At 43.7% G+C, this 11,292-nt stretch overlaps 1 non-coding gene across 1 annotated transcript; it reads left to right on the top strand.

The window, feature by feature from the left end:
• Positions 1-7,240: 7,240 nt before the first annotated feature.
• Positions 7,241-7,312, top strand: trnad-guc (transfer RNA aspartic acid (anticodon GUC)). Its single transcript has one exon. It is a non-coding gene; the product is annotated as a tRNA-Asp (tRNA).
• The last annotated feature ends 3,980 nt before the right edge of the window (positions 7,313-11,292 follow it).

Genomic DNA, 11,292 nt, shown 5'->3' with positions numbered 1-11,292 from the left:
GCAACGGAGGAGGAGAGGTGACCTGATAAAGGTGTAAAGGATGATGAGCGGCATTGATCGTGTGAATAGTCAGAGACTTTTTTTTTTCCCAGGACAAAAATTGTTACCAGAAGAGAACACAGATTTAAAGTGCTGGGAAGTAGGTACAGATGAGAGGTTGGGGGTAAGTTGTTTTTTTTAACTCAGCGAGTGGTAAGTGCGTGGAATGGGCTGCGGGCATCGGTTGTAGAGGATTTTCAATCGGGTCTTTTAAGAGTCTTTTGGATGGCTGCATGGAGCTTCGGAAAATAGAGGGCTATGAGTAAATATGGTAACCTCTAACATAGGGAAATGTTCGGCACAACTTTGTGAGCCGAAGGGCCTCTGTTGTGCTGTAGGTTTTCTATGTTTTCTATTCATCCACCTGCAGGTTCAGACTTATCCTTATCCTTACCCATAACCATCTGAAAACTTTTAGAATTATCAGGTTTTCTTATTCCTGAGTTCCACTCATATTGTCTTACTGGATGATCCTCTGGGATGTCCTCAATCTTGTGACATTCTACCTGACCAGCAGTATAGATCCACAAACTCTTTTACCTCACTCTGGACTGTCTGAATCGTATGAGTCCTGGAATGTTGAGACACCAGTCTTGTCCTTCTCTCAACCAGATCTCTGCAATGGATGAATCGCTGTGCCATGTTCTAATTCGGGCTCTAAGTATATTTGCTTTCACTGTTCTAAACCGTCGCTGAAATAAACTCACATTTGCCCTCTGGTGCCATTGTGCTCATTAACGTGCCCCATCTTGACTTCTTTTTAGGGTTTTTTCCACCTCATCGCTACCTTCCGCTCAATGCTACTTACTGCCGTGTAGCTCTGTATCCCAGATCCCCCTCCACATGCCACTTGATAAAAATCATCAGGTTGTCTCCAGCAAGATTCCTCTGAGAAGATCCCCTTCAATGTAACCCATCCTTCTTGCGCCAGTCCCACCTATCCTGGAAGAGAGCCCAAAGATCTGTGTTCCTGATGCCTTCCCTCCTGCACCAGATTGTTAGACGCACATTTAAGTGTACGAACTTACCATATCTTACCTTAAAAACATGTGGCACTTGAAGAAACCTTTAAAATGCAAACCCAGAGTTCCTACCTCTTAACTTTCTCCACAACTCCCTAACTTCTCTTTCCAGGTCCTTTTCTCTGTTTTTAGTTCCATCCCTGCTTATCATGTGCCTCTAATATCCTGTCTGTAATGAAAATTGTTTTAAAATTCATTCATTGTATTCTTTTTTTTATTCAACTCAGGATATTTACATATGCATCCGCAAAGAAAGGAGCCTGCACGCGTGTCGAAACAAAACGCTTTGTTTGAACTCGTCTGATTTTAATATAGAAAGCAAAACAAATGTCTACAGTAGTAGCTGCACATAATTCAACTTAATACTTGTCATCTACTAAACATGCCGATCATAGTGTTGGAGAGGAAACACAGGTCGGCGATGTCACGCAGCCTGTTCTCTCTCTCTCTCTCTCTCTCTCTCTCTCTCTCTCTCTCTCTCTCTCTCTCTCATCTCTCTCTCTCTCTCCTCTCTCTCTCTCTCTCTCTCTCTCTCTCTCTCTCTCTCGACGTCTCATTCGCTGCACTCTCTTTCTCCCTCCCCCTCTCCGTCTCTCATCTGTCTTTTCTCGCGATTATTCGCGATGTCTCATTCGCTCTCTGTATCTCTCTCTCTACATCTCTCTCTTCCTGCTCACTTGGTCTCCCGCTCGCAATGTTTCCATCTGGAGCTCACCCTCCCGCCGCCCTTCATCGCGATGTCTGATTCGCTCTCTCCTTCCAGCCCTCAACCAACGCGCTTTCTCCTCTTTGTGCTCACTTTCTCTATCTCTCTATCTTCTAACAGAGAGATAAGTGAACGTAGCGGTACTTTGTCTTCAATGATAAAACAGGAAAATTCCCTTGTAGGACGATATTTCAAGTTGGCATTAACAAGAAAATCCTACAGGTAGAGAAGGAGGAGGAAAAGAGTGCGATGGAAAGGACGGGTTATGACGGAAGCAGGATTTGTTAATAAAAGACGAAAATAACACTCCAAAATCAGGCAGTTTTGTCAGAACCGGGAAGCAGGTGTAACAGATTCAACTCAATCTTCAATTTAACAGGGCGGGACATGTTGTGCAAAGGGGATTTCTCCTGGTTGGTGAGGCCAGTGATGCCGTCGGGATCAGCTGTATACAGCCGTTTTGTAAATCTAAGGCAACACACACAGAATAGGAAAGAGTAAACAGTTGACAGGACTCTGATGAAGGGAATCGGCCCGAAACGTCGACGGTTTGTTCTTTTCCATAGATGCTGCCTGGCCTGCTGAGTTCCTCCAGCATTTTGCATGAGGAAAAGTGTAATCATTCGACGTTTCGAGGAGAGACACTTCATCAGGATCTCACTCTATGTGTTTTTTTTATTTCGAGCGAATACAGATTCTCTGATGTTTATTTTGTTCATCTTTTCATCACATTGTTTCCATTTACCCACAAGTGGGGGGATAGAATAGGGAGCAGGTAGGCAGCTGAGTTGTAATACTTTTCAGCATTTATTTCTCACCGTTCATAAATTTTAAGATCCGATTCAGTGGGTATTTCACCGCATTCTTCAGTTCCTCTTGGAATTTGCTCTGAGTCAGCGCGTAAATACACGTGTTGGTGCAGAAACTGAGAGCCCTCAGCATGCCCGCTGTGTGTTGTGTGAAGTAAAGGGAATCCGCGACAGAATAACCAAACTCATTGAAATCCGTCTATAGATAGAAAATACCACCCGTGTTCCCCACAACGATATGAAACTACCGGTTATGCTGAAGAGCAAAACGATGGATTTGCGTCGGTTCTCCATCTCCCGGTCCGTGTCATTTTCTCCACTCTTTTGTCCCCGGAGCCCCCTGCGGGCTCGACTGGCCGCTAGGATCCGCCTGACAATCAGAATATTGGACAGCAAAATCAGAATGAATGGGACACAAGGGGTTAAAACGCGGTCAATTATGTGAAATGCCGCCCATGAGGGAGAGTTTGTGAAGCTCGGTGTAAAAACACAGTACCAGGGAACACCATCAATTACTTTTTTAGGCCCGTATACGAAGACTCAGGGGACAGTCACCAAACAGGCCAGCACACTCACTGTCCCGATAACCACAGCCGCCGTTTTCTCGGTGCAATATTTTGTTTTCAGCTTCTCACAGCAAAAGGCCAGATATCGATCGACGGTGAAAGCGACAGTCAGCCAGACTGAGGTCGCAGTGCTCGCAGCAACCAACCATAAACTGAGTCTGCACACAGGAGTAATTTGTAGGAATGTTCGGGGAAAATAAATCCGAACAGTCCACCTCAGCAGCGGATCCGAGATAACGACCAGGAAATCGGCCGCAGCCATTCCCATCAGGTAGCGAGTGACACATTTAGAGAGACCGCACTTTCCTCGGGACAGGATCACAATCGCCACCAAGTTTGCTGGAAGAGAGACAGGAAGCCAGAAGTTAAGAAAATACTGAGCAGAAGCCAATGCAGCAGTTTGAGGGGATCCTGTAATATTTCCACTTTATTGTTGCATTTCGCGGTAGGAGGGTCGAAAGAGGGCGCAAAGATGGCGGAGACAGAGAAGGAGTTTACACAGTAAAATAAAGTCAATATGATCTGAATACGGATTCCTTACTGATGACCGAAATGTGAAGTGGCAGCGGAAAGCTAAAACTAAGCTAAAGCTAAAGCTAAAAACTCCTTAGGGACAATACTGGATGGAACATTTTCTACCGGCGCCCTTCGTGTCTCGGCTGAATGAAATGAATAAATCTAATGGCAGGATTCTTCTATTAGACAATTATCAACTTCCATGGCGATCCCTGTCAGTGATAGAACAGCCGAAGGACGGAACAAAAACAGGAAATGCTGGAAACTCTCATTCAGGCAAAACAGAATATGTGGAAAAACAATCAAAGTATCTCTGCTCAGAACCGTTCTCAGAGATTCCGCTGACTCTGGTGTGAACTGGTTTCTCTTTCAATACAAACTGCTTGGGTTTCAGTGTTTCCAGCATTCCCCGAGTTTGTTTCCCATTCCAGCATTTGCCACCTCACTGACTTTACAACAGAACATTGACTGATTCCAACAGATACAGCGGAATCTGACATAACCTCACAGCCTCCCACTGAATCCATCTCAGTGAAGCAGGGAAGATGAATTCAAACTCGGTGCCGTAGTCAAATGTCTGTAACGGTGTAAGATGTAGATATTATATAAAATATTTCACAGTATTGATAACTATGAAGCACCACGTCGGTTGTGTTAATTGACTCAGCATCCACTTCATTGTGTTGTCCATCATCTGCTTTATATTCATTCATATCGCAGACCATTTACAAAAAATCCACAACAGTTTCGTGTTGCAACACCGAACTCCTCACATTTGCTCAAGTGTTAGTGCAATCGATGGTTTGATTCTTGCTCCTAAGTAGACATTCACTCACATTCAAATGCACACGGCCAATTGGCATAAACTCCGCGGGCTGTATAAACAACATATTTGCAAATATAGTGCAGCTACTACAAGACCAAAACCAGAGAGTCGAACATCTCATTATCAATCACAAACCGCTGGCAAAACGCTGCCTGACTCGTTCAGACCCACAGAAATTGGCCGATTCGCTGATTTCCTGATGCGGTTCATTTTTAGATAGAAGTCTCTGAATCTATAGTCGCGGTGTTTCCAATCCATTCCTGAAATGCGAAATACCGGCACTGGAACGTGAGAATTTAAGGCAGCGGCAGGATCAATCACAACATTGGAATTAAACTTCAACATCCACCCACGGCAGCTGACACTGCGGCTTACCGGGAATTCCAAACGCTGAAATACAAGGAGAGTAAACAACTCGAATCCGCCGGATGAGTGGATACACCATTTCATTGTGAATCTCTGATTTCTGATGCTCCTCTATTCACAGCCCGGCAGATAGACGATGCATTCCAAACGGCCCTGATTTATACAGAGGATCTGTCTCCAGAGATACAGTTATAAACCTCACTAAATTTCTTAGTTACAGATGTTTGAGCAAACACTTTAATTCAATACCATTGTCTCTGTTGTAAATATTGGTGCGATTGGAGACAAATACATCAAAACTATTTGGCATTACCTCAGCAGCGTCTCGGGTGTAAACAGGCCGCTAGAGCTTTGTCACATAGCAGCTACACGTACATTTCATCTTTTTTGTTGGATAATTATTCATCTCTGTACGGAGACCACCGACACTGACCGATCACTACCTTTGTCTCTCCAGTCTCTCATTGTCCTTCAGTCCTTCAGATTCTTCCTGGTGACACTCACTCACACACACACACACACACACACGCACGCACGCACGCACGCACGCACGCACGCACGCACGCACGCACGCACGCACGCACACACACACACACACACACACACACATGCGCGCACAGAAACAATTGCACTAATGATTTTTTTCCATGTTATAGTGACAGTCCTGTTGTATATGTTGTTTAATATAACATACTATTTATTATAGCAAACTGTTTGCTTCCAATTCCTCTTGCCGGTGAAAGAAGGAACAGGGAGGTTTGGGTGAAAGTTGAATCAAAAGCTAAAATTAACATGTCGCAACTATTGTTGTAATGGGGAATTTCAACATGCAGCGAGACTGGGAAAATCAGGTTGGTACTGGGCCCCAAGGAAGGGAGTTTGTGAAGTGCTCCGAGATGGATTCTTAGTGTAATGGAGCCTACCAGAGAGGTCAATTCTGAATTTAGTGTTATGTAATGAATCGGATTTATTAAGGGAACACGAGGTACAGGAACCATTAGAAGTTACTCACATAATATGATAAGTTTTTTTTTATCTACAATTTGAGAGGGAGAAGGGAAAACCGGAAGTGTCAGTATTACAGTTGAACAAAGGGGACTATGGAGCCATGAGGAGGGTGACAGAGATATTTGAAGATCATATGAAATTAGCGGGGCCTTATCAGAATACTAGTAAACTGGACTGACTTTTTTAAACCTAAACAGAATCCGATTAGTAACTTCATGAAGATGGTGTTTGGAAACCGGAACCCATACCTGAGTGGCAGGTGGAGGCAGGTACACTCACAACATTAGAGAATTGTCTGGGCAAGCACCGCGACAATCAAGGTTCTGAAGGCAATTGCTCAGAAGTGAATTGTTTTTTTTTCCACTCTAGTGAGATTGATTCCTGAATGTCAGCATGGACGTGATGGGTCGAAAGGCCTGTTTAAGGTGCCTATCGTGCTGAATCGGTGGCACGATTCTGTGATTCTATCTTACATTTGTCAATCACAATAAAGGGTTTAATTTAACCGTGTAATGGACAGAGGATGTGGATAGGGATCCCACAGGGTATAAATAGACAAAGGGATTGGTGAGTAGACTGACACACTCAGAGTGAACACATCATCCGACATGTTGTCATGTGTTCTACTTTGTTGCGGCAGTCTGGGTTAGAGTAAGAACAGGAAGTTGCACGGGTCGGTTCATCGAGAAAAAGTGAAAGACAGGAAATCCATCCTTGATCGACTGGCCAGCCCAGGATGGATAATAATTTTGCTCTCAATCATGGATTTAAACAATTTCTGGGCGTCGTACACGAGTTAGCTGGGTCAGACCACTCGGCCGATAGATGCCTGCAGAGATCGAGTTCTATGAATTGTTTACTATGAATTGTTCACCATTATATCACCACTGTTCCATGATTCTGCACGTCTTGGGTCCTGAACCATCTCCAGTGGTGCATGACTGTGGCTCGACTTGCTGTCTGAACTCGGTTTGTCACTCTGATTCCCCACCCTGGTGCAATTCCTGTTATGTCCAGTGAAGGTCTCCATCTTCCGACAAACCGGAGATACAAAACTCCCAGTAATTCGATCGGAATCGGAATGAAGTGAGATTGATGCCTTCAGAATTCGAAGAACTCTACATCGCTTCTTGCCTGTCGCATTATAAAACCAGAATATATAAATGATCTGTTGAACAACACGACGTTAGGTTCAAATTGAAAGTTCCTTTCCCTAAACCTTGAAAACAATCGGTGACTGAAAAGCTGGAGGAAACTGAGAGACTTCTGTGGGAAGGACAAGAAGAAACTGACTGCAATAATGCAGTCAACAAACATCAAGGTAATTCTGTTCACTCTCTTGTGCTCTTTCATGTTTTTGTCCATGATGAACCAACAGCGGTTCCTCGTTAGTATAGTGGTTAGTATCCCCGCCTGTCACGCGGGAGTCCGGGGTTCAAATCCCCGACGGGGAGACTCTGATTTTACAGCCCTTCTTCTAAAAAATGCAAATAAAATTGAACAAATAATTTGGCATTGAAGTGATCAGTTCATGGACCATGGGAAGGTGGAATATCTCTTGTTACTCTGAGTGCAGAACGGTAGAGTCTCCCAAGAAGAAAGAAACGTTGCGTTGCGACTGTTTCTTTGAATCTCCCCGGGAGAGTGTATCCCGCACCGTTCGTTGTTGCACTCAACGACTGAGTCCATAACCCCGACCACACTAAACCGTGGGTTTTGTTGTCAGCCATCAACTCCCTCATGGCCCCACCACGTTAGCAAAGCAACTGACCAACATTAACTTTCACCCTAGAACTCTTCATTTGCATCCTCATCTTTTTTGGTACGCATAATGACTCCAGGCCCCTGCTGTGCCATGGGAAATCAGACTTTACAAAGACCTTTCTTGCCGAGGTTGACTGCAAACTATCTGTGAACACTCCTCGCCGAGGCGCTGGGTTAACTTGTCTTGCTGCAGCTCTTCCCACTTCCCTTCCGTTCTGTAACGGACAACATGCATTGTGGTTGCAGTTGAATTGCCCAGAGAATTCAGGTCTCCTCAGTGATCCTGTCACCGACTATCCTAAAGAGCAGGGATGTTAATCAATAACGTAGGCAGCCGTGCTTTGAGTCATCACTCCGCAGAGTGCTGTCAGGCAACAAATTAAAACAATGTTCACTATCAACAACTGGAGTTGCACAAACTTCCTAGCAGGGGTTCTAACAGGATTTGTATGGTTACAGTTGACGTTGTTCTCAGATATATCAAGGATGTTTGTGGATCATTCCAGGCCAGTGATGGCACAACTACCTCCGCTCTCAGCCAACAGAACGTTTAATGCTGTTCAGTTTTGAGAGAAGATTTTCCAGCTTGCTGACGTTTTGTTAGAAATGTCATTGATTTTCAGACAGAAAATCAAGCGCTGTTATCCAATTACTGGAACACTATGGCCATACTGATGCTCTCACGAGCCCGTCTGGTAGTTTCCCAAAACAGGAACACTACAATCCATAACGTTGCTCAGTCTCCTTCATCCTTCAACGCTGGCAGATGGTATGCGTTTGGTACTGCATACGCCAAATTGTAATAACCCCTTGACAGCGTTTGTTCAGACTAGAGACACCATCAGGGTTAGGGTTAGGGATACCCTGGGACAATCAATACAGTAGGCCTGCCAGTCGACTCTGTAAGTGCCATCAACAGAAGTTGTGATATCACTGACGACTGATACGTACTGTTATCTACATCTGAACCCATTACCCCGTAGTTGCATTAACAGACTTCACCCTCATCCTCATGATGCAACTTAAAAGATGAGGATTCATGTTGTCCATTATAAGAAATTTAATGCCATCGTCAAAACAGTACCATTGGGAAGTGTAATTTATTTGGACATTTGAGCCAAGTGGTCCCTTCACAGCTCCAACATTGTTACCAAAGTTAAAAACAGACTCATTCTTGCCCGAAACTCGTCACCTCCATTTGGCCTCCAGTCGAATATTTTGGGTTCTGGTGAGATCATGGATGGACGAATCAGCGTGGATAACTTCTCTCACGTCAGCTCTGAACAACCGATGTCCTCACTATTATTGGCTCTCTAACGCGTGTCCTGTCTTATTAATTTGCTTGTTCATTGGTATTTGCAGATATTGTCGTCTTTTTCTCCTTGATTGTTTCTCAGTCGTTGTATGTTTTTCTTTGATTATATGGTATTTCTTTGTTCCACTGTGTATAATTGCAAGAAAATGAATCTTGATGTGGCAATTGGGACATACACTGATTGTACTTTGATAATAGATTTACTTTGAACTTTGTGTATCGCATGCCGTTCTGGTTTCCTTTCGTGAATAAAACTATTGGTTTCCTTGATGTTGAGGAGCAGGATGACCATATTGATGGCGAGTTTGTCACCGAGCAGAGGTTGAATTGACTGCGATTATGCATGCTGAAATTCAGAAGAATACGAGGAAACCTTAGTGAAACATATAGAATTGTGAAAGGAGTAGACGAGATAGGGGCAGCAAAGTTATTTCCTCTAGGCTAAAACTGGGGGTCCTAACATCAATATTTGGGGGAATAAATTTAGGATGGAGTAAATAGGAAACTAGATATAAAAGGGAGTAGTGAGTTTGTGACATTCTCTGTGCAATGAAGTAATGGAAGCTAACTTATTAAAGACATTTAGAAGAAATTTATCAGGAAATTTGATGAAGGAAAAGCAGTTGATGTTGTCTACATGGACATTTTGCAAGCCCTTTGACAAGGGCTCGCATGGATTGTTGATCAAGAACGTTCACTACCAAGGTGTGGTAGTAAACTGCATTACAGTTTGATAGTGGCAGTAGATGCTGCCTCTCTGACTGGAGGCTTGTGACGAATGGAGTGATGCAGGAATGGGTGCTGGCTCTGTTGCTGTTTGTAATACATATCAACGATCTGTATCATAATGTGCTAAATATGATCAACAAATTTGGGCATTGCACCAAGACTGGGGGCAGAGTGGACAGCAGGAAAGGTTATCAAAGCTTGCAATGCCATCGGGTACGGCTGTAAACACGCCAGATTGAATTTAATGCAGACAGGTATGAAATGTTTCCGAGGACAAACATGCGGAGAACGTGTTGAGTGAGAGGTGGGGCACTGCGAATAATTGCTTCCCACCAGTCGCCAATATATTGTCGATGCTCGTATCTTTCCTGTAACACCGTGAACTCTAATTTGTTTAGCAGCCTTTTCAGTGGCACTTGAATAAGGTCTTCTGAAAATCCAAGTGAACAACATCCCGTGGCTCTACTTTTTCTATTCTGTCTGTATTTCATCAAATAATTCCTACAGATATGTCAGGAAAGATTTCCCATTAAGGAAACCAATTTTGTCCTTCACGTTTTACCAGGTGCCACCAAAGCATTCAGAAATCTCTACCTTAATAATTGACTCCAGCATCTTCCCAACCACAACAGCCATGCTAATATGTCTGTAACGTCCTGTCTTTTGCTTCCCTGCCGTCTAGATCTCTGAACCATTTCAGAAAGCAGTGATTCTTGAAAGATCATTTCTAACACCCCATAATCTCATCAGCTGCCTCGTTCACAATCCGGCGGTGCAGTCCTATCTGCTCCAGGCGACATCTCCTTTCAGGTCTTCCAGTTTCCCAAACAACTTCTCATTAGAAATAGCAATTACACTCCCTTCCGTCTCCATATTCATTCCGAAGCAAAGGCTGGGAATAAATATAGCGTTTTTAGTCGCTTACCGATAACGAGAGGTGATCTGGAGAGCGCTTGGCCTTGTACGTTGTCTATCGATGTTCTAGATGACGAAATTAATGGTGTTGTATGTGAAGGAAAATGAGGTGGAAGGCCTGGTAAAGCAGGAAGTTCGCAGAAGTACTTGGACAGATTTGGAGAATAGACAGATACGTGGTAGATGGAATACAGAGTACGGTTGTGCAGAGTCATACATTTTAGTAGAAGAAACAAAAATGTACACTATTTTCCAACCGGGGAGCAAATTTATAAATCAGTAAGCAAATGATCTCGGGAGTCCAACTGCAGGGCTCCATCAATGTTAAGTTGCAGATTGAGTCGATGAGTAAGGCAGGCAAATGCAGTTTTAGCCTTCAATCCGCCAGGACTAGCATCTAAAAGCACAAATATAATGATGGTGTATCGTAAGACATTGATCAGATTCATTTGGAGGATTGTAGACAAGTTTGGGCCCAATTTCTAATAAAGGATGCGCTGGCATTTTGTGGGCTCAGTGGGGTTTCACGAGAATGATCCCTGAATGAAATGACTAAAATAAAAGAAGTGTTTGGAGACTCTGAGCCTACACACGTTAGAATTTAGAACAATGAGGTAGGACCTCATTGAAACCCATTGAATATGGAAAGATCAAGTGGATGTGTAGAGGGTGTCTGTCCGGTTTTTCTGACACCACCGCTGATGTCCAGCT

This window comes from Hemitrygon akajei, chromosome 28, assembly GCF_048418815.1.
Source record: "Hemitrygon akajei chromosome 28, sHemAka1.3, whole genome shotgun sequence".
Taxonomy (NCBI): Eukaryota; Metazoa; Chordata; class Chondrichthyes; order Myliobatiformes; family Dasyatidae; genus Hemitrygon; species Hemitrygon akajei.
The sequence above is the reverse complement of the archived record's forward strand: the minus strand, read 5'-3'. Positions and strand labels throughout refer to the sequence as shown.